Raw genomic sequence first — 23,295 nt, 5'->3', positions numbered from 1 at the left:
ATCATTTAGAACATTGGAAAAAAACAAATTATTTTGCCACTTGCAAAAGCAATTCAACCAGAATCTTTAGGAACACTCATTGAGACCATGCTCCACATTCCAAAAAAAGAGTTGCAAACATCCCAGCTTCAGCCCACTGCAGTGCCACTGTTAGCACCCTGACACAAACATCTCCTTGCTTGAGAAAGCAGCTCACCCAGAATTAGACAGGCTGGAATATCTCAGTATAGTAACACAAAGTAACACAGACAAAACACATGGTGAAGTTAAATTTGCAGATCTACCTTTTCATGGGCAAGACGTCCAAGACACTAATCTTACACAACAAAGACTAAGTTCATGCTGCGATCGTGCTCCACACCTCACTCACCAGGTCCTTGGCTCATTTGCCAAACCAGGTCCATGGACACAAGGTTCAGACAGAAACATAGTGAGAACTACAATCTAACACCAACAGATACATTCCCTCAAAACCTATCAAGTTTATATTGCAAATACTTCTGATCAGTCTGTGAAGCACTTAAGAGGCACAAAGCAAATTCAAAATATGGTTTGTTATTACAGTAATATTTGCATAATAGTTATTTATATGTATTAGAAGCACAAGCATAGTTTCAGGACAGTTAGCGCAAGGTGAATCGCCCATCTCTTTAATCCTTTAATAACATGCTTGGAATGCAATTTGGAAATTCCCCTCTGATAAAGTAGTCACGCTGCCTGCATAGTGACCATTTCTCAACATCCATTACCATCAAGCATTTTAGTCATTTAAAATTGCAACATTTTTATCAATCCACAAAACAGAACATTAAAAATACATAAAAAGTTATTTTTGACTATTTGCATGCCCTCCTACCTCTCTTTAGAACACCAAGTGATATTACGGCCAAGCTACTAAATATCAGAAAGGAGATGTGTTTCTATCAAAATATCCATAAAACTTTTAATGGTAAAACTGCTACAGGCACCAATCTGATTGAGTTTGGTGAAAATTAATTTCAGGCCCAAAGCTCTTCATTGGCTCCTTGGAGTCCCACCACAGCTTATGACAACCAGAAGTTAAAAATGAAAGCAGCTGTACTACCATTAAAGGCACCTGGAATAACGTAGACATGCTGCTCTGCAAATTGCCCTTAAGGTGACATGTAGGTTCATCGCCCCGTGCCAAGAATCGGAGGAACTTTGTGACTCTCTGAACTCTCACAGCAAGCTGAGCCACTGCAGCCCCCAGTGATTCATGTTATTTTCTGCTTGTCAGCAACAGCTGTAGAAACATCTCCAAAATGGTTGGCATGCCCTCCGCCAACTCAGCGCTCCACCTATCACTGGTATGTCCATGTGGTCCTCACCTGTCAGCTCAGCTTCAGCAAACAGATCGTTAGGTCTTCACAGTGTTTCTTTTCCACTTGTTTAGAACAAGATCCTAGTTGAAGCAAATCAAACTTCTGGTTTACCTCAGCCTATCAGCAATCAATACCTAAACAAGCATCTCTAGATCCTGCTGTGCCCCTACAACATATCTAAATGCTGATCTTTGTTACACACACTCCAGCAGCATAATCTCACTCAGGATTTCCTACCCGATTAGGATTACTTAGACTAAAAACACAGATAAGATAAGAGCTATGTGCTCCCTATCACTCACACCTGCCCACAAAGAAGGTATCACCCTTGACTCCTGGAGTTATTTACCAACATTTTGGTATCTTTTCACTTTTTTTTTTTGTTACAATCCTTATGTTTCTAACGTGGTTCAGATATGTAACTGAGCAATATAAAATTATCTCAGAGATGTTCTTCTGCATATTTTTATATGCAGATGATTTAAAACCTCAAGCCACAGACTGGGATGATGTATATCAGCACAGCTTCACATGCTGGGAGGTAGCTATGTAACTTGGCACAACTGGGGATTCAGATCCTTCATTCTAAAGTATCCCAGAATCGTAATATTGCAATGAGAATAAGCATAGAAGGTCCCTTTTTTCTTACTAAACAAAGTGAAGAACACAGTGGACAGTTTCATTATTAATCTGGCAGATAGCACAGATCATTACTACACTACAGTTACTTCAATACTTGTCTGGGGAAAACATCTTTAATTCTTTGCGGTATATGTTTAACTTAGTCATCTTATTCTTGTTTGTCTGGCATAGGATGGGAATAAATCTCTAAAAATAACCTACTTCCCCCATCTTTCAGCTCCTCAGGGCAGTTTAATGTATTATTAGCCATTATTCACATCTCTTGACGCAAACTGCAATTTCTGGATATTTTTATGCCTCATAATACATAGAGACAATTAGAGGTGTGCAAGGCTGAAAAAGACAAAGCTCAGTGAAACTCAATTGGATTGCATTTTTTACTTTACCTCTGTTTACCTTTTACCTGAGCTTTATACAAGCATCACTCCTTGGAGCCAGATCCTGGCCAGCAATAAAGCTACTTTACACACTCCAGCGATGGAAAGCTGCAAAGCTGGCTTAACGGGCCAGCTGGGGTCAGGGAATCCCGCCGTGGTGCAGAGCGGGTGTATCGGGTACGCCACATCCTCTCCCAGAACAAACTTCGGAGCATAACTGCTGTGCCTCGCTTTACCCTGAGCCGGTGCGACAGCCTTCCTTTCCCAACGTATTGTAAACCAGCGTAATGTAAAGCAGCCTTGCAGCTGCTGTACAACCGGACAAGTCTCCTCACCACAGAGAAGCTCAGGGACTGCGGCACAGGGGACAAACTGCTCTTCTTCAAGCACAGGCCATGCGGATCTAAAACCTGGGGCCAGAGAATTCAGTTCTGGTACAGGGAAGATGGGAGAGTCACATCTTGTGGTCCTCAAGAACTAAACTGATCTCAGGCTCACAGCGCAGACCAGAAGCTGCCAAGTATTTTTCCACAAATGAAGTAATCCATTTGCCTTTTAAGAAGTGCAGCTCATCACATGTCCTGAAATCTGCATGCACTAAAAGGTCATGACTTAACAGTAGACCAGACTTTTTGTTCTGAATATCATTATCCCACCACATTTCCACTTTTACTTTTCCTTTTACAGAGCTCCTTGTCCAGGTCCCTGCAGCAATACAAACACGCACCAGGGAACAGTTATTTCAATCCATACTTTCCTACAGCAGACTCACACCACGGCTGAATACAACCACCTGCTGACTCAGTGTATCACAACCTTGCTCCAAACGATCCACCATTCCAGCCCCCGCACTTTCCTCGCACTATCCCATTTAGAAGCTAACTCATCCTCTTTCCGTAAGAAACTAATTTAGGCATCACAGGTTTTAAGTTTAAATGGCTTATGCCAACGGCTAAAGCTGCACAATCAGATTCTTCTGTTGACAAATCTGACACAGTGCCGAAAATCAAATTTGCTTACTTTTACCCTTAAACAAAACCATATACAGCAGTAAACCACTGTTCATTTTAATATCCAAATACCGACTGTTTGCATTCGGTGTCTCATGCCAAAATCCCATCACTGACAACCAGTCCAGGCATGTCTGAGGCTGCTGAACTGATTTATCTTTGCCTTGATACTTCCAGACAGTTCAAGATGAATTTGAAGACTCTACTACTAACCTAGACTAAGATAAAAATCCATCTTGTTTCTCATTCAGAAAACAATGAAGATTATATAAACAGCTTTCCCTAAGCTGGGACTGCAGGGTTCATACTTCACTTCAACGGTGTTAATACAACTTTTTTATTCTTACCTGCAGTCCTGTCCTGCCTTCAGCTGAAGACTTGAGAGTGACCCACACAACCTCAAGATGCGAACAGAATATATTACACCAAAAAAAAATCCCCCTGAACCCTCAGTCAATAATCCATTTTTAGGAAAGAATTTGTGCTAAAATGAGGTAAGTGATAACTTTCCAGATCGCCCGTTATCCAGAGCACTATTTTAGGGAGAGTGTGACTGCATTCGCGCTTGTCGCATAGTCCTGCTTCCAATCTCCTGGCAGATCCCCAGCACATTCCAGTATTTAACACACAACGCTTGTTGGGATGCAGTCCCACTTATCTATCTCCCAGACACATTGACTAAGACTTTCCCACATAAACTGACCCACCCTTCAGTAGCAAGAGGTCACTCAGTACAATCAGCCTTCAAATGAGAAAAACAATCAGGAGAAGCTTTCTGATGCCAAAAACACAAAGAGTAAAATACAACAGGCTACAGTGTTTGTTTTATCAAAACTTAAAGGCTACAAGACAGATTTTCAACCAGTGCAAACCAGTGTAGCTCCACCAAAGTCAACCATTTTTTTTTTCAGGCTTACGATCTGGCCTCCTAAAAACATTTAAAATTACAATAAGAATACGTTACCCTAAAAAAAGGTCAAAAATAAAAAGTTAGTAATTAATCCATTCACCTTTGACTATCACGAAACCAGAGAATTATTCATAGTATCATGTGCAGAAAAGGTCACAATATTTTAAGTTACAAAAAGAAAGCCAACATTAAACTAACTAGGCTAACTTTACCACACACGGACCCTACATGACAAGGAATATCTGTTTACTTCAGGTGAACTGCAGCACGGTAGTTTAAAGTCCATTTTTTTCCCAACTCATCCTCTCTGAATCAGGCTGACTAAAAGACCCTTCAAATTTCAAGAGATGTGGATCCCCTACTTGTTGAAAGTTCAGGCACCCAAATCCAGCATACGCTGCTCAACTCCCCTGCTTTCCTATTTCACATAGTGTAAGTGACAGCGCAAGAAATAAGATCACTGGCTTTCCTGACTACCTCACTAGACCCCCACATGATACAGGGTCTAATAAAGGCTGCTCTATTGGATGATCCTCCTATATCAAAATGCCCACTGACTTCCATAAGGCTGATTTAGGCCCAAAGTACCCTTCCAAATACACAGAGGCCAGTAATTTGCTAGTGAGAGGCAAACTACTTTCTCCAAGCACAGACTAGAATGATTAGCTTCATGCTGCCTTCCAGTGTTGCTATAAACATATATGCCACAAGCTACCCACCAGGGCAAAGCTCTCCATATGCAGAGACTGGCTATAGATCACCCTTAAACACTTTAATTAAATATTTGTTTACCAAGAGAAAAGTCAGTGAAAGCCCTTAGGAAGAAAATCTCATAATTAGTTCATCTACAGACAAAAGCCAACACTTTCAAACTCAGATGCCTAAACTAAAACCTGTGGGTGTTAAAATAAATTTATCTACATTACGTTAACGTAGATACAGCACACGGCACCTTTTCCCTTCTAAGCCAGAAAACCAGAGGAGCTACTTGCTATAATTAGCTGGAGTATTTGTGGTGTCTAGGCACTAAGCAAAAATTGATCTTGCGAGTGAAAAAAACAAGCATTTGGTCATACCGCACAAAACCGTATTTTCTATCTTGCATTACTGGCTGCCATAACCACAAAACAAGCCCACTGTAAACCAGGCCCTGGACCTGCCCAGTCAGCCAGCATCCACCACGCCCTAAGAAACAATATATAATGGACAGCTTTCTTGCCCTTACAAACACAAGGCTCCCTTTTATCATGCAAAACTAATAATCAAAAACATTGAATACTCCATGCCATTCTATAATAAACCAATCAATAGAATGATAGGATTAATTCAGGATCAAGCCGCAGTAACTTATAAAAACAAAACAGGCAGAGCCAGATTACTGCTGGATGGTCAGAAGTCCCCACAACACTTTATAGAAGACCTTGACTGTGTACTTGGGACAGTAACTCTGCTGAGGGCTGAATCCCACAGTGAAGATTAAAGACCTCCCAAAGATGCCTGTTGCTCTGGCTTGGGAGAAATTTCTGCCTGGTACCAAATTTGGCAATCAGTATAACTTTAAAACGTCAGGTCAGGCTTCCAAAGGAGTCTCTGTGTCACCTCAGAGCAGCTCCCACCCAGCTCACTGCCTCAGCCAGCCAGCCCCTAGCCACTAATGCCTCCAAGGAAGTGGAAAAATAGGAAAATAAAACTCCACAAAATTTGGGGGGGGGGTGGGGGGGGGTGGGGTGATAATTCCTGACGACTACAGGCACCCACCCAACTGAAGCCCTGAATCATGAGATTTTAGCACAGTCACTACCTTAATGTGATGCTATGTTTTAAGAAACCTGAAGGCAAACTAAAAACAAAACAAAACAAATCAAAAAAACAAAACCAAAAAACCACAGAACTAAAGGTCTGTAGTCCTTACAGACTGAGGCCAGAAAGGATCACCACAACCATTCAACCGCTTTCTATAGTGGTACTGAACAGAAGCAGCACAAACGCTTTTTTCATTAAGTTGGCTACTTCAAATACATTAACCGGCGTGCCATTCAATCACGTGGACAACAAAGCAGTATATAAAAGTTTGTTTTGTTTGCTTTAGGTCTGCATATCTTCATCTCTTATTACATCTTCCACCAGCTAAACTAAATCTTTTTAACTGCGTATACAACTCCCTATCTTCACAGAACCAATATATTGCATTACACTTCCACAGAGTCATTTATACAGAGGACAAGCAACTGCCCATCCCTGACTGAAGCCTGTTTCAGGGATCATTCCACATTCCCAAACTGTGTTGCGATCAACAAAACTAAACCCAGTGGCCAGTCCAATAAAACTGAGCTGTCAGTCAATCCCTATTCCTTTCTTAAAAATAAACAAAAAAAAAGCCCTTTGCTATCTCTTCTTTGCAAGTCTTTTTCAACAACAGCAAGTTCCCAGTTTCTCCGATTACTTGCATAAGCATTCTGGTTTCGTATTCTTACAACCATACTAACTCCAAGCAGTGTGCCTTTAACAGAGAAGAATCGGTTTCCTCTTGTGTACAGCTGTGGATACATGAACAAAAACAGGAGACTAAATCCAAGAACATCATTCCTGAATGTGTTTCACAGCTCACAGGCAAACTGCTCAGCAGGTGTAACTTCTTCCAAAGAGAGAACAGCCTATGTTTGGAACGCCAGTAAACAGAAAAGCTACTAAATTTACAACATTTACCTGTGAACAGTTTCATAGCAGTGTATTTTCAGCTCTATGAACAGAGTATTAATGGCACACCTCTCCTGTTCCAGCAGTATGACCAGCTAGTCTATTCGTAGTATCTAACAGGTGTGCGTTAGCATCTGTTGGCACAAGATTTTCACGCCGAGTGGCTCTTTTGTTCAGTTCTTGCTGCCCTTTTGATGTGACAGGTTGCTGAATAAATCAAACCAACATACCATTTCTTTTTAAAGTTCTAATGCTTAGCACATTCAAAAGATTGTGAAATAAAAATGACTGCACGATGGCATAGTATGTTTCTCTGGTGGTAGTGGTGACACGCCAAAGAGATTCCCAGCGTGCTAAAAACCATGCAGCTTGGAAAAAAATACAAGTTTGTGCAACGTATAAAGAGAATAGCAGGAGGAAAGTGAAAAGACATGAAAAAGTAAGAACAGCCTAAAATTTTCACCATTCAACAAGAAAAAAAACCTTACAGAGAACAGGCTAAGAAAAATGTTAATGGTGCAGAAAAACAATAGCTCAAGATACTCCTCAACCCTAATCTGTCCTTGGCCATAGGAAGATGTATACAATCCCTGAGCACAAAGATTATAGACTGGTGCGTATCTTTTCCTAACCCTGTGGAAATAACACTTTCAGATGCAACCCCACCCTCCCCAACCATCTTTTTCAAACAGCTATAAAATCTGTACCATCAACTACCAATACACGTGAAAGCTTTTTTCCAAGCAAAACTGGGCTCTTTAATGAGGAATGGACAGTAAAAAATGTGTCTAGGATTATCAATACATGAAAGAGAAATAAAGCTGGAGAAAATAGAAAAAAGCTGCCTGCTTAAATATATAGAATCAATCTATATCACTCTGTTAAAGCTGTTAAATAATTTGAGATCTACTAGGCACAAGAAAAATTCCTTCCATGCAGTATCTCTGTATCCCTTTTTTCATTAAAGGAAAGCAAAGCCTCCAAACGTCCAGCTGTAACTGCTGCAACATTGTACTCATGTTCATTAGAAAAACAAATTCACAGCAGATCATTTTAAGAGTAATAATAAAAATCTGACAAATGAAAACCATATGTGGGGGGAAAAAAACAGTAGGGAAAGCAGTCTTCAATGCAGTCTCTTTGCAGAACACTGATTATAGCTTGGTGCCATTTGATGGTACACACATTGCAGCTCCAACACTTGCTTTACCAGGCGAGTGTTATTTGGTGGTAACAATCAAACATAAGATGATTTCAAAGGTGTAAATACACTAGAAAGCAAGAGAAGACAACTAGATTTTCACATTTACTATCTCTAGGCCAGATTCCTGCTGGTTTCACTTGGGAAAGTTGCCAGGATCTTAGGCAGAGGTAAGGGTCCAACATACTGCCAAACTCCCCAGCTACATCAGTTGGGAATGGGAGCAAGCCCACTGGGCGAGCTTGTACGTCAGAAAGGCTCCATATGGCTCTACACAGGTTGTATCACGGAGCACTGGCCTGATCTCATCAGTAGTTTCTGCAGCACGGTGTGCATCATGCACCACCAAAACCAGCCTGCACTGCTCTCCTTCACAACCCCCTCGTTCAACTGAAAGTCAAAAAAATCCAAGGGGTTGCTGGTGGCTCCTTTCTCTGACGTCAGGTTGTCCGGTTCCCATAGCCCAAGTAACGCAGCTTGCAAAGGTTTTCCTACAACCGTGAAATGGCAAGCAGGAGGCCAGTGGTCAAAGATGCCAGCCTGGACTGGATTTAGGAGCTGACTCATGGGTAACAGGCAATGATAAACTATTGTACTGGTTTTTAACTTGTGCGCAGATCAGATGACTAAGGAATTTAGGTGCCTATAGAGATTAACTGTCTAAATAACTTTTGCAGTCTGAGCCTTAAACATCTGCGTAACTAGACCTTCTCATCTGTGTTCTGCAATATACGTCCATGTACTCCCCATTAATGAAATACAATGCTTATTTTGCAAGTAATCAAACTACAAATATTACATCCTATAACTAAGCCACATTAAAAATAAATCCTTAGTCAGGTGACGTAATATAAATGAGCATTACAGTCCCACCCAATAAAGGGGTTTTAACTGATTAAATTTTATATACGTTGAAGGAAAAATAAAGCATCTTTCATAAAATGGTTTGGTACGCCCACTTAGAAGGAGCTGTCAGAGACATGCAGCAGCGCACTGGTCTCCATACATGTAGCATGAGCGTTTTGCCCCCTCTCTGTTCCACTCCTGTGTGCAGGTAGAGTTCAGTAATGCATAGTAATTCCAAAAGCTGCAGGATTCATGCCACCAGAGAGATGAAACAGCATCTGTAACGCTTTGCCACACAACTGCTGCAAGCTCCTATTTCATCCAAAAATGCTGCATCCTGCTTTAGTGAGTATCATTTACTGCACTTAACCTGCATTACAGGAAAACGCAAGATGGGCTGCTGTTCCATAACCTGACCTCTTTTTTAATATCAAGTTTATGCTACTGCATGAAGTAACAAAAATATTCCCTACTTATTTTACTCATTGCTTATCTAGTGCTGTTTGTGGTCCATTAGCAAGCCCACCAGTCCATCCCCATAGCCCTACAACCACTGCTAAGTCATGTAGGCATCACCACAGCCATTGCTGTTTTACCGACAAACAGCGAGAAAAAAGAATGCCAACAGATAATAATGATTCTTTAGAAATCGCATCTAGCTGCCATCACCCACCCTTCCTGGCTCTTTATCCCACACCGTTTTCATCTCCTGTCTCTCCCTCCAGAGGTTTCTGAGCATATGCAAGTCCTTCTTCCAGCAGAGATTTCCTGCAATGGCCTGAGGAGCCACAGTCTCCCTTGACATTTTCACATGGCTGATATCCCTTTGAATAAATTACTCTACATGACCTGCCTCTATAACCCTCAGACTGGGGTGCATTGTTCCCCAAGATGTCTTTCAGCACAATACATTCACAGGGCAGAGAGAATAATTTTTTCCTGAACTGGACAGACAGCTCAATAAGCAGGTTTCATAATATTTCTATCCTGTCAATAAAGGTCAAAGGCTGTACTGAATGCTCCAGATCTTGACAGTCTATGTTTATTCTCTCTTACAGTAATCCTGCTTTTGTTTTTAATATTTAGCATTTATATCTATGGACAATGTTGAGCAAGTACAACCTGGAAATCACTACTCACCTTCTTCACAGAAGAATGTAATTTTACTCACAATTAAGACATCAAAATTACAAATTTGATTGCTCGCTCTAGTTTTGTATTACCACCCCAAGAGCAAAAAGAATCAGCCTTAAAAGAGGGCTATCTAAATAACACGTCAGACCCCAGTGACATGAACAAGGGTTTTTCAGAGCTGCTGCAGTCTTCCAGTATCGAGCAGTAGTCTGCCATTTTTTTTTTGTTAAATCAGGCCTATATCCATCTAACTGCAAGAGCCCTCTAGAAGAGATAATGAAATCGAACCCGCGCATTGTGCCTTTTAACTGCGCATTCACTTAAGGAACAGAGGAGCCCACAAAAGGAGCGGACGAAAGCGATCAAAGCAACGCATCTCGTGATTGCCAGAGGCAGACGCCGCTCGGTACCGGCATTATTCCCAACTCCAGCACAAAGCACCGCAGCGCTAACGACCGGACGGTCGCCCGCCCGCCTAGACCCCGGTACCGAGCTGGCCGCCCCTCCGCACCCCGCCTCCCCGCGGGGGTCCGCAGACGCGCCCGCCCCGCCCGCGCCCCCGCACCCCGCCGAGCTCCCCTGCACCCCGCCCCACACACCGGCCGCGCCGCCGCCCGCTCCCGCCTCCGCTCCGCCGCCAAAGAGGAAAAAAAAAAAAAAATTACAATTACGTATATTTAAAAAAAATAAATAAGATACGAGCGGTAGCGGTCCCGAGGCGCAGCGCGCCCGCGGCTCTCCGCACCGCGGCGGGGCGTGCGGCTGCGCGGCGGAGGCGGCACCGGCGGGGAGGGCGGGCAGGGGCGGCGGCCGCGGCCCCCGGGGAGAGGCCGGGCCGGGCCGGGCCGGGGCCGCCGCAGGGCGGGGCGGGGCGGCTCCGCGCCCTGACAGCCCGCTGAGGGGGTGCAGCCCCACGCCGGGGCTGAAGGCCGCACCCGGCCCGCGCTATTCCGGGGCCGCTGCTCGCCCGGCCCGGCCCGGCCCGGCGGAGTGAGGCTGCGGCGGGACTGCGGAGCCGCCGGCAGTCACCGCCTTGCTACACACATACGCGGGAATGAGCTGCGGCCGCACCCGGCTGCCGGCCCGGCCGCCCCTACCTCTCCTCTGCCCGGGCGTCGGCTCTCCCTGCTCGGTGGCGGCGGCAGCTGCAGCAGCGGCGGTGGCGGCGGGGAGTGACCGGCGGCGCCCGCAGCCCCCGCGGCGCTGCGCTGCGCTCCGCCCGCCCGGCCGCGGCGGCTGCGAGGGGCGAGGGGCGGGGACAGCGCGGCGGGGCGGGGGCGAAGCGCAGCCCCCCGCCCCCCGTGCCCCTCTTCCCTGCGGAGGCTGCGAGCGGCGGTCGCCGCCGCCCTGCGGCGCGGGGAGCCGGGTCCGGCGCCGGGAGCCAGGTCCGGCGCCGGCAGGTGTCCCCGGAGCCGAGCCGGGCCGTCGTCCCCGCCGGGGCACCGCCGCCAAGCGGCTCTGCGGGGGCTGCCCCGCTTCTCCCGGTCCTGGCAGGGAGGGGGGCCTGGGGGGCCTCACCTGGTCCTGTTGGTGGGGCTTCGCCCTGCCGTCACCCCCAGATCTTCCCCCTCCGTGCAGCGGCCTCCCCGCAGGTCCTCGCTCACAGGATGTTATCCACTGCTGCCAGCTGCTCCCAGCTCTCCTTCCCTTGCCTTACATTTATTTGGTTGTTGGGTCTCTCTAGACTCCACGCTCCTCCTCCTCTGACACCCTCCTATCGCAAAGACAATGTTGGCTCACCCCCAGCATCCATTTCCTCTGGTGCTACTCTCCCGCTGCTCTGTCATTCCTAGTGGAAATCCCATCCTGGGTTTGACTTCCTCCACTGCAGAGTCATCCTCTCCCACTTCAGTCCTGTCACCTTCCTACTTAAACAGCCCCTGCTGCCAGTGTCACCCAATCCCCTGAAACTCAACCCCAGCTGCCCTTCTGCCACGCTCCCCCTCTTCCTCCCTTCTCTAGGCAGGATTTTGCCCATCTTTCTAGAAAAAATCTCTGGCCTGCAGCCAGCATGTCCTTCCTCCTTCCCCCACACCCCTCTTTGCCACCCAAGTCCAGAGGCAGATATTTCTGCTTCAGGTTTCCTTTGCTGCACCTGTGTCCTCACTCTCTTCAGGCCCATTCTTCCCTCCCATCTGCTATCCCCAACATCCCGTTTGCAATACAGCTATAGACTAGTGTTATCTTTTTAACAAAAAACACAACAACAAAAAAACCAACCCACAACATAAAACAACACAAATCACTATAGGTTTCATTTGCCCCATTAGCTATCATTCTCTTCTGCTTTTCATCCCCACACTCACTCCTAACACAGTATTTAACTGCTGTCTGGAGTTCCTCTCCTCTGCCCCTATCTCAAACTTCCTCTTATCTGGCTCCTGCCCTTTCGCACTCAGCCGCTTTGCCAAAGTTTCTAATATCCACTTCCTGGCGTAATTTCTGGAATATTGCTTCACTTCCATCCCGTCAAAGTTATCAGCCTGGCTCATTCTGGTATTTTGTTCTCCTTTGGACTGTCCGTCCTGCCCTGTGAGTCTCCTCCTCACTGCTCCTTCATGCTCCCATCCTCCTCATACTCCCAACTTCCAGTGGGAGTCTGAACAGGACACTTAATCTGTCATACCCTCTGTATTTATTGTTAGGTGAACTCACCTCATAAAATACAAACATGTAACATACACATTCAGTAACAGCCTCTCCGTGATCTACCTCTCTATTTCCAGGCTTCTTATCTTACCCAAATTAAAATCTCATTCTGCCCTTTTGGCACCTGCAGGATGCCACGTGCTGGTTCGACATGTACAGAAGAGCTCCTAAACTGCAACCAAACAGGCCAGTAATTCATCTGCTACCTCCTGTCCTGATCACAGCAATCAATGTCGCTATCCTACTCATCATTCTGGTCTGGACACCATCCTTAGCTGGCCTTGGCTCCTTTCTTTTTACCCAGGCCAGGCCTAGAAACACTGCCCTGCCCTATCCAGCTGCGTGGCCAATGCTCTCACACAGATCCTCATCCCCTCACTTTTCAGTTTTGGCCACATCCCTTTCTGTGTCCTTTACAGATGCACCCTTGCCTATCTGAACTCGCTCCTCATGCTGCTGCACATTTCTTTTCCTCATCTGTCACTTGGAATAAGCCATCACTTTCTCCATATCTTTCCAACAGTCTCAGTGCTCAGATGAGGCATAAACATAATTGGCAATTTCAGCTCTCCCTGTACCTGCCCATACTTAGGATCAGCACCTACCTTTGACTTGTCCAGGATGTAAGACAAGCAACCTCATGCTTTTCCCTCATTCCTAGGTTCCTCAAACCTCAGAGAAGTTCCTCAGGCATTCAGAAAGCCTCTTTAAAATCTTCTGTCACCATAAAGCCTAGAAGAATCTTGACAAGAGTGAAGTGTGTACTTCCACATTTGTCATCTGTGGTGGTTCATATCCAGTTCTCGGGATAAGTAGAAATAGAACAGCTAAGGGGCCACCCTGTCCCCCTCTTCCTTTCCTTGCTCCTCTCTTGCACTGGTTCTGGTAGTCCACTGATCCCTCCCCACCTCGGTAAAACTGAATTCAGCAACAACAAGAATCGCTTCTCTGCTGGCTCAGTGAGCTGGACTGCCTTTCAGCAGCAAACTGTTAGACCAGCTCAATCACCTTGCCTAACTGCACTCTTAGATGTTAAAATATCTACAATGAGATGTCTTTGCTTGCTTTATTTGTACAGCGTCCTGTATAGTAAGAGCCCACAATTAGGGTTTCCAGATACTAGAAGGTACTTGCTTCTAGGTGGTGTAAATGGTGGTAGTAAAGAGGGGTTTACGTCCTTTTTTTTTTTTTCTTTTAATTTAGCAACAGTAATAACTCCAAGCAAAACCCTTCTTAACCATTACTGTAACAAAGGACAAGTCAATTGTTTCAATCATTTTAAAATGTTATAAACACAAAGAAAAATAAATGAAAACAAATTTTACAGCCTTCCTGAACTCCCCTCGACAGTGGTACTGAAATTAGCTGGAATATCTGCAGGACTGGTCCCGATCAACAGGTTCACTAAGTCTGGCCCAAATAACATGAAAAGTTCTACACAGTTTATTATGCTCACAAAATATTTTACAAAACAATTTCTGTTAGCCCAGCTAGAGTTTTGGTCTTAGAAAAAGCTGAATAATTTGGCTGAGAACAATGACAACTAGCAAATGCCTACGTGTACCTCCTCTCTCACATTTCAGGCTCTGAAGGATAAAACTTCTTAGATTTTTAATCCAGCATAAATGCTGCTTTTCCTTTAGCCATCAGGAACAGGAATTCAGATAATTTAATGACATCTCTGTGTATATATGTATAAATAAATAAAAATTATTCAAATGCTAGGATGTTAAGAAACATCAAGGGAAAAATCATTCTTCACTCAACTATTAATATCTCACAAGCAAATAGGCAGGAAAAAAAGATTGTAATATATGGGAGTGAGCAAGAGCATCCAGCATATTTTAAGATTCTGTCTGTCTTAGCCCACATAGCTCAAAGATGGGTGGGCCATTGATTATCATGGAAATAACTGGGTAGGAATGAATGCCTGAAGAAGCAAGAACCAGAATAGCAGGGGCATTGTGGGCTCCAACCAGTTATCCCAGTTACTGACAGTCGTGTTCTTTTTAAAGAGCCCACATTTTGTAAGGAATGGGGCAGGTACAAATGTTTTGCCACTGATGGTTAAAAACAGCATCTCCAGGTTTGACAGAGAGGATGCTATTTTCATTTTAAAGATTACTGCAAATATTTCTTAGTATTTTCAGCACGAACCTTCAGCTTGCAGGGTTACAAAGCCAAAACTTACAACTTTGTGGGAATACTCACAAGTTAAAATACCAGCAAGTAAACCCAGTTAGACAAACAGGTTGTTCACACCGACGGCCACATTCCCACTCCTTTAATCAAACTGAAAGGAGCAGAGTGAATGGCCATATTAGAAACTGTTGTTAAATGAAGTGGAAAGGGTCAGCAAAGCCATGTTGGGTGAAGTCACTCCCCTCCTGCCTGTTACTCTGTAGTTAGCTTTGGCTTAGAAGCCCAAGGGTTTTTTTTCCTTTCATACATTTTGTCCTTGCAGCCATGGATTTCTTACAATCGAAGAAATATTTAATCTTTTTTTCTTTTTAAAATCTACTAAGCCACGTGCTCAATAATGTTGTCTGGTCTTCTTCCTGCAGAAATATATCCATTTGCATATTAACACCTTCACCAAGAGGAAAACACTGTGTATGTGTGTAAAGGTAAACACATTAAAAAATCTCTGAAAGATCATTTTAAAATAAATTGCTGTTTAAATAACCTAACGCATTGTTCAAAACAAAATGAAATAATTTAGTATAGGGTTTTAACTTTTCAGGATCTGGAATATTTCAGTCATCTTTGTGTGAACAGAAATTACAAGAGGATATTTCCAAACAGAAACAAAAGCGGCATGTCTAGATTAGCTATTAAGAGTCACATTTGTTACAGTAATACTAAAATTAGGGGGGAAAAAAAAATCTATTTAAGAATGGTGGCAATTTCCAAAAAGACAGAAGAAATGCACACAAAGAAATTCATACTGCAATAAAAAACTTCCTAGCTATACTATTAAACTGAAGAAGTATTATGTTATCAGAAAGTTCCAGTTACACAGGTTCACAGTATGACTGAGATGGGAGATACATTCCTCCCACCAGACACACCTTTCCTCCACCCATAACGCCTAGTTGTAAACACAGTGAGGCTCAAAGGCACGAATCTAGACTAATGCTTCGTCTCACAGCAGACTTGGCCAAGATCTCGAGAGGAAAATCAAAGATGGGCAATAATCTGCCTAAAGGAAAAATTCTTCCTCACTACGTGCACGACTTGTCTGGAAGCACAATAGCTTCTCAATCACAAACATTTCATCTTCACATAATTCCACTTCCTCTCATCATTTTAGGAACACCCAGTTCTGTGCTACACCCTTTACCTTCAATAACACCTTGTAGCAATGCATTCCCTGTGATCTCTTTATGAGTGTATTTCTGTTTCCCATCAGTCATTGCCAACAGAAACGCGTTAGACCCTCACTCCTTGGTTCCCCTTCTCTCTACAAGCAGCCCACAAAGCTGACAAGCCCAGGACTCTGCATCAGGAAATAAATGTGCTTCCAGGGTATCCCCATGCACAGTACTTCGCAGTAACCTAACCACGGGTAAGAAAGGCATGCGTGACAGGCAGGGTCTCTACTGGTTACAAACAGACAGCGGAAACACAGAGACTCTTAGCAGCTCCACTCTCAGGGAGCATATCAGAGGTCCAGGAACACTCTCTTGCTGAGAAAGCCCTATTTCTCTCTATGAATCTAAATGCTTCCCAAACATCTCTACTACTTTGCACCTACCCCATCCTCACGGTATTTGTTCTTAGCCATTTTCTTTACCATCAGCTCCCATGAGCTTAGGGCCTACTTCTCCATGTGCCAAACATCCCAAACCCTGGAAAATGACTGAAGCGTAAGGAATTTACAAAAGCCTTTGCCTTGGCCTTAGCCAGTTGTTGTCTTCTTCCCACGCCACCAGGGTCAGCAGTGGAAATGCTGACAGTGTGAAGAAAAGATGGCTTTCCTGCTCTCTGTGCCAACATCACGGCAATCTTCAGCGTCCAGGAGGAGTCCTGGCAGAAGTCCTGATGCTGGGCCTGCAGCACTGTGGAGGGACAGGAAGCATTAGTGAGAACTGGTAGAGGCACAGGGCCAGCGTACCACAACATCCCTTGTGGACATTTCCATTGTGTTCGAGTCAGTACATTAAAAAATAAAGTAAGTGTCTTGGGACCTATTTGTATGTCCTGCAGGCTCCATATGGAAGAAACTCTATCACAGAGAACGTCTACAGCTGCAGTCAAAGGTATGCCTGAAGCTGTGGAGACAGACACAAAGTAGGTTCACCCCAGCTAGCTTATACACCAATAAATAGCTCAGCTGCAGCAGCAGAGGCCCAAGGGCAGCTGCACAAAACCACCCTGGAAAGTAGGGTAACACTGGCGTCACACTGAGCTGAGCACTCCCAAGGCTATCCTGCTGCCAGCGCTCTGCTAGCAAACTTCTTTGTCGCAGGGCTGCACGTACAAGTTGCAGATGCGCATTTGACTGCAGACTAAAGCTTCCCTGAGAAAGCCTGACACTCCACAAGGAACACCTAATGGGCAAGTGTCATCTCTTGCCCCTTCAAGACATCCTTTGTGGTGCAGCAGTTTGAGGATCAGTGCCATGCATTAGAAGTGTTCATGCAGCAAGGTTTCCTCACATGTACCAAGAGAGAAATAGTGAGGTAAAGTGACCAAAAGGCTTGGCATTTATTTGTCCTAGGAAAACCTGCATGATTCAGAAAAAGAAAAAGAGAGGGAAGGAAAAGAGAAGGGAAGGAAAGCGAGAAGAAAAAGAGAAGAAAAGCAAGAAGAAAAAGAGAAGAAAAGCGAGAAGAAAAAGAGAAGAAAAAGAGAAGAAACGCTTTCTCCCTTGTTGCCAAATGTTATTATCTGTTCTCTTCCCTCTCTTCTGGTGTTTAACCACAATTTTACTCTCTATTTCCTCTAGGTGTATTAGACAAATACACATTAGCCAGCGTGTGTAATTTGACAAAATAGAAAGTGGCAATGTGTGGTTAGATAGGATATCCTGGAACAGCTAGTCCATTAACTACTTGGTGGGATAACAACGTCTCTTTTTAATGTCTAAATTTGCATTTTTTAATTAAAAAAAAAAAAGTAACAAGAAGAAATGCAGACATGGAAAGACAAAAATGGCTGAAGAAATCAACAACAAAGTATCCTCTTTTACTAGCATGGCAGAAAATACAGACCTCTAGGCAGATACAGGAGAGAGAGAAAAGCAAACTTCAGTGAACCTAAGTTAATCATCTTCACCAAGTGAAATGTAAAACAGGAAAAAAGAGTTACATTCTTAGCTCCTCCCTCAGATTTTATTCCCTTTTCTGACAATATGCTTACTTTTCCTATATAAACTGTAGGTGGGTAAAGGTCAGTTTAAGGCATCAGCACATACTCCAAAAACCCATCAGCACTAAAAAGTCAGAAAAAGTAAACCATTTTTGAATACTTTCCATGGTCATCACCTTACTCCGATAATGTTCAGTTTTAATTGTTGAGGCTGTGATTCCTTGTTCAGTTCCATGTGGGCAGACCGTGTTTGCCTGTACAGGGATGTGTCTGACCTCGGTGGAACACAGTCATCTGCTCTGACTGCTTCAATGCTAGTACCATATAGATGGATGACACGATTCTCGTAGTGGCATATTAACAAGAATTATTTACCAGAAGAAATAGGCTGCTCTAATGTTGAAAGCCTCAGCTGGAAGTTGCTACCTCCTATGCATATTACTTCCATGTCAGATCCTGCACACACACCACCAGGGATGATACTCATCTGCAGGTTTGCAAGTGGAAGTTGTTAACTTTTAATTCTGGGGGAAGCTTTAAGAAGACTCACCTTCCCTCATTTAGCAGAGGTCTCTTACCCATTTCATGAAAGACTGCTTATTCAAAAAATGTCCTGGCCTATAACATTTGCCTTCTTAATTATGAACTCTCAGCTAAGAGTTTAAGTGTAACTATCAGTCTGCGTCTGGTGGGTGTGGGGCTGCTCCAGTGGCAAAGAACTTCTAGGTCTGTCTTAGAAGGGATCTAGACAAAAAAAAAAAAAAAAAAAAAAAAAAAGTCAAAAGCAGCCACGCACAGCAGATTTTAAGAGCTTAAGGCATGGACTGCAGGATTTCTTCAAAATTCCAAACAGTAAGCCATTCTTTCATAAAATTTGACTTTCAAACTGCAGGCAAAAGTTCTTGAGTGTCTTAGAAGCCCAAAGTCTCATTTTCCAAAGAGTCAGGAGCATTTTGTCTGCGTGCAGGCAAACAGAATCCACATTTCCTCATCACTCTCGAAGTGGGACTGGATATAGCGTACGTGCAGCATTTGCAAAGTAGGAAGGTGAACCTATTCTTGAATACAATTTTATCAAGCCCCTACATACCAATGCCCAGCCACATGTCCACAAACCACCAGCACTGTTCATCAGAACAAGGGAAGCATGAAACTGCAGTTTGGAAAATTCTGGCGTAGATGGGAAACGCATGCTCATCTCATCTATTTATAAATGAAGTCTGAAGCTAGCTTCACTGATCATCCTATAAATAGTGACTTGCATGGTATCCAAAGTAGCAGATCTGATATTTCATACATTCTTGCTCCTTATTCTAGCGTAGCAGTTTTCTGCAAAATGTCGCTTCCCCTCTATTGCTGTGGTACTTTTTGAAAGTTTTTTGAAGTTTACCCCTATGCGCTTGAATTCAAGGTTCAAACACCTTTTTTACATGAGGAAAAAAAAAGTCAAAAGTCCTATTTAGTCCTTTGCAGAAGGGATATGAAGGGAAGTCTTCTTCCTCCCAGGCTGAACCTAGCAACATTTACTTAACCATTTTCACTACTTCCTTGAATCACTTCTGCAGGAGTATAAAAATATCAAAAACTCTTGCAAACCCAGCCTGTAGTTTGAGGGAAGATTGCTACCACGTTAGTGCCCTACCTAAGGTAGGAAGAAGTTTTAAAAGTCTGCTAATATTCTGATATTAACAGTTCATCCGTACCTATAGGATTCCAAGCCATCTGTTAGAAATTTCATCACAAAGTAGAAGTAATGGATGGCTAAGGGGAACGTTGAATTGTAGAATTAAATCTTAATTGTGGGCTAGATTCCTTGGCTCTTAATTGCAACTTTTATCTTTATTACTATCAGCCAGAGGTCACGATGCTTTATCCCTGTCTTTCAGGTATATGATACTACCAGAACTGTCAAAGCCTAGAACACGTTAGAAGGCTATTGTTTAATACATTCATCCTCTAGAAACAAAAACAAAATCAGAAAAAACAGAGCAAAACTTACACAGCAGGTGATGCTTCTTGCATACTTCCGCTCCAGGAATCCTGTCTACTGGAAGGCAGCTTTATTTCCAGTTAACTGAGTATTCATCTCATCTTCAAAGGTTATGACTTTTTATTGAGGTTATTTATATAAACTGTTGATATTACCGGAAAAAAACATTAATGTAAATTTTACTTAGCCAGGTAAATTGTGACAGGCCATAGTAACATGGATAATCCGCCACTAGCCTGTCAAGACAGATTGGATCATCTGCATATCAAAAGTTATGTGCCATTTTTTGTCCCTATGAGCAGTAGCTGCATAAGGATGCACTCAGCACACCAGTTCTTACTCATCTGGAAAACACCATGATGTGCTCTTGTCCTGGGTAAGCAACACTTCCAAACCCACATGGGATCCTTCGCAGCAAAACTGAGGTTTGGATTTCATCAAAAAATCCAGAGGTTTCTGAATTTGCAGGCAAACCAGTTTCTAATAAAAGGCTATTATTTTGGGGGAAAAAAACCAAAATGGCTATTAGGCATGTTTGAAAAGTGGAACAAGTGATGGGAAGAAAAGGCCCTATAAAATCAAAACTTGCCTATACTGTTTTTACCAGTCCCCAAGTGCTTTCAGAGCCTTTGTGCTACCCATGGAAGATGTCAGCACAAAATCAGGTGACAGCATAGTGATTTTCTCAGCCAAGAGATGAACTTTTTTTAAGCACCTGACAGACCAGAATTTGATTTTTTTTTTCTTGCATTCACACTCAAGATATCACAAAGCACTTTATAAATCAATGCATTAAAGTGGTTTGATCATCTCTAGCAAATGGGAGCCTAGAATAGAAAAGTGGCCTTTACTATACGACAAAAGGGTCTGATGCCAAAATTTCAAGATCAAATATATAGAATGGTAAAGATTTGTGATTGCACCTTTCTCCTCAAGCACCCAGAACTCACTGGAAAATGTATACGGTTACTCAAAATACATATTGCTATGACAATAGCCTAAATTCACAATGTTTGGGTCTTGGGAGATTCTGAGGATGCAAGAATGGTTAGATCCAGGGTTTAGGTACAATGTTGAACAAAACCAAAGCCATGGTTTACATAAATAAGTTTTGTGGTACAAGTAACCGTAACTTATGCAATTCAGATAAGAAGAATGTCTGAAAAATATACTGAGCTGAATAGAAGTGTTTTAAACACATGCACACATATAGAGTACAGCCTTCTTAGCAGAGCCCTAGACAAGACAGTTTATCTACCCAGCCTTCCTCCCAGTATAGGGACTGCTGGGAACTGTTTGCAGCTCAGGTCCACTGGTGGATATGAGGCAGCTCCACTGATTTAATGATGTAACTGAGATCAGAATCTGACCAAAAGTTTTTAGAGAAAATAAATGGGGGGATTTTTTGAAAAGCACACACCACACTGTATTATGGTTCCTCCCCAGTCTTATAAACACAGCTAAACACTATGGAAACAAACAGTAGCTATGTTTACCCTGGAGGAAGTTGTAGCTTGTCAGGATACAGTTGTATAAATAATTAAAAAAAAACTCTCAGTACATACTGCGTGTCCTTTTAAAAAGGAAAATAATAGAATGGAAAATTCTATTTTCCCACCATGCACAGAAAGTAATTCTAGTGTGACATACAGGCTTGTGCTAATGCCTGCTGAATATTTCCTTCCTTGAGCTTTGGATCAGGCCCATGGTGAAAACAGAGAAAGTGATCTACATCTTTCCAGTTCAGGTGGAATAATTCAGTGTGCGATTTTCACTTGAAATACAAATCTATATACGCAGCAGTTATGTTTTTATAATGTACAATATGAAAGTAAGAGTTAAATGTAACAACAAAGGAATACAGCATGAAAATGCAGCCACTTTTTTGTGATCTTCAGCTATTTTCGTTTCATTTTAGAATGAGAGATTCACAGGGACCTAAAAGAAAAAAAAAACCAAAAAAAACCAAAAAAACACCTGATGGTAATAGCGGTACCTTCACGCACACTTGTGTATTCTGCTCCTCCTTAAGTAGAGGCCTTGGTTTAATTTTTTTTACTCACATTAAATCAGTGCAAGTCAACAATAAAAATGTACATCATGGAACTATTTTATATCTGGGTTTGTTTGTAAAGCCCTTTCACCAAAAATCACAGTTAGGTCTAAGCAACTAATAGGTTTGGGAATGGGAAATGTATTTCACAGCTTTTCGCCCTTCAGATTCTCATCTAGTGGAGTCAGAAGGAGAGAGGTGTTGCTTCTAGCCAGCACTTTTTATGGCCATAGAATACTTCCCACCAGCCAGATGCTCGTAATACACTATGATCACTGACAGTAACTAATACATATGTAAGTGCTCCCAGCAGTGAGGCCAGGGAATGAACAAGTTTCTTGTTTCAGCAGAGATACCTCAAAAGCCAGATTAAAGCATATTAATAAGAGCATACAGGGAAAAAAAAATAAAAATCTTTTACTCCCTGATGCCTCAACAAGCCCAGACATGCTCTATTATCATAGGCCTTTAGCTAATGAAACAATCCAGCCCACAACACTAGATGTTTGTCCTGTAGGACCAGAGTGTGTTTTCAGTGAAGCTAAAATAGAATCGGTGGTACCTCATCTAATTCTGGTCACTAATCCTTTTAGGATGCACATCTTCCTGGACCTCTGGGGAAAAAAGAAGAAGAAGAAGAAGAGGAAGAAGAAAGAAGAAAAAAGAAAGATACTCAGGTTGCTGTTTTGCCCTCAGAGACAAGCCAGTGATAATGGTTTGTGGCTACTGCATCATCTCAGGTTCTCCTGTTGTGTCAGGAGACACCATCCTTGGCAGACTTGTGTCTGCACTCATCCAGAACAGAACACTGTCCCTGCAGGAAGCACCCCGGGGTGGGCAGTGCCCTCCCAGACCCACTTTGCCTTGTTGGTTCTCTACCTTGTACTACAGCGGCCTCACAAATCTACTTTATTTCCAGACATGCTGTATGTAATCCAGGAATGTAACACAAATGAAGAAATGCTTGCTTTACAACCTGGGCCTCAGCTCTCAAACGAAAATCAGTCCCAAGGCAAAGGACAGCTCAAGGTGACATAAAACAGATCCCTTCTTTAATTAACAGGGACTCTCTTTTGCCAGTCTATGGCTTGCACCACTGCTAGGCCAAGCTGTCAGGAGGGTCTGACAAC

Source organism: Leptosomus discolor, chromosome 2 (assembly GCF_034619465.1).
Source record: "Leptosomus discolor isolate bLepDis1 chromosome 2, bLepDis1.hap2, whole genome shotgun sequence".
In the NCBI taxonomy this organism is placed as follows: Eukaryota; Metazoa; Chordata; class Aves; order Leptosomiformes; family Leptosomidae; genus Leptosomus; species Leptosomus discolor.
Note: the sequence above shows the minus strand (reverse complement) of the source record.